The sequence below is a fragment of the Nycticebus coucang genome, chromosome 12 (assembly GCF_027406575.1).
Source record: "Nycticebus coucang isolate mNycCou1 chromosome 12, mNycCou1.pri, whole genome shotgun sequence".
Taxonomy (NCBI): domain Eukaryota; kingdom Metazoa; phylum Chordata; class Mammalia; order Primates; family Lorisidae; genus Nycticebus; species Nycticebus coucang.
This window is the reverse complement of record NC_069791.1, coordinates 15272348-15273837: the sequence shown is the minus strand read 5'-3', so window position 1 is coordinate 15273837 and position 1490 is coordinate 15272348. Positions and strand designations below refer to the sequence as shown.

At 48.1% G+C, this 1490-nt stretch overlaps 1 pseudogene; it reads left to right on the top strand.

Moving 5' to 3' along the window:
- Positions 1 to 425: 425 nt before the first annotated feature.
- LOC128561878 (putative methyltransferase-like protein 7A) lies at positions 426 to 950 on the top strand (annotated as a pseudogene).
- Positions 951 to 1490: the final 540 nt, after the last annotated feature.

The window sequence follows — 1490 nt, the reverse complement described above, 5'->3', positions numbered from 1 at the left end:
ACTGTGTTATGGCAAAGAGTCATTGGCAGTGGTCTCCTGGTATCGTTTAACCAGCGTCCACCCACAGATTGTTTTATAGAAATTGCTGGCCAACCCTGATGGGGTGTATGTGCCCTGTGCTTATAAAACTGGACCCTGGAACTGGACCAGCTGGAGCCTAGCAGTAGACTTCAAACCCAGAAAAGGGGAAGACGGAGTAAAGGACTACAGTTCAATTTTACTTCTAAGGTAAAACTGGGAACCTTCTTCTGCTTTATCGATAGTAAGCTGAGTCAGCTTCTGCAAAACAGGTGACTTGCCAGTGACTTGACTTGAGTAAGTCAATTCATTGCATGTCTATGTCTTTGTAGCACAGCCATCTGTATCCTCCAGTTAAGGACGCAGGGCTCTAAGTGTTGACCTGATCTTTTCCTCTCCTCTGAGCGATGGCGCTTACCATCTTTATTCTCCGGCTGGCCATCTACATCCTGGGATTTCCTGTGTTCCTGATGAACTTTCTGGGCTTGTGGAGCTGGATATGCAAAAGGTTGTTCCCCTTCTTATGTGTGAGTTTTGCTATGGTATACAACAGACAGATGGCAAGGAGGAAGAGGGAGCTCTTCGGCAACCTGCAGAAGTTTGTGGGCCCCTCTGGGAAGCTGTCCCTGCTGGAGGTGGGCTGTGGCACTGGGGCCAACTTCAAGATCTACCCATCTGGGTGCAGAGGGACCTGTGTTGACCCCAACCCCCACTTTGAGAAATATTTGATCAAGAGCGTTGCTGAGAACCCACACCTGCAATTTGAGCATTTTGTGGTGGCTTCTGGGGAGAACATGCACCAGGTAGCCGATGGCTCTATGGACATGGTGGTCTCCACCGTGGTCTTGTGCTCAGTGCAGAACCAGGAGCAGGTTCTGTGAGAAGTGTGCAGAGTGCTCAAGCCGGAGAGTGCAGGGTGTGGTGAGGACTGATCCATGCAGCCATTAGCACCAGGGGAAGTCCTACTAACTTTAGGTGGGTCAAACAGGCAATCATAAAAAGTGAACTACTGGAGAACACACTGTGAAATTAAAAAAAAAAAAGTCTTAGAGAAACGATAAAGAGAGATGGATAATTTTGAATATGTAATTTTTTTTTTTTTTTGAGATAGAGTGCTCGGATTACAGGCATGAGCTACCATGCCCAGCCTGAATATATAAGATTTTAAACAGCTAGCACTCTGGGAGGCCGAGGTAGGTGGATTGCCTGAGCTCAGGAGTTTGCAACCAGCCTGAGCAAGAGTGAGACCTCTTCTCTAAAAATAGCCATACGTGTGGTGGGCGTGTGTACCCCCAGCTACTCAGGAGGCTGAGAGGCAAGAGAATCGCTTGCACCTAAGAGTATGAGGTTGCTGTGGACTATGATGTCACCGTACTCTACAGAGGGCGATGAAGTGAGACTCTGTGTCCAAAAACAAAACAAACTCCCCCCCCAGCTATTTGGTCTTCAGATAGTGCATGGTGTGGTGTGGA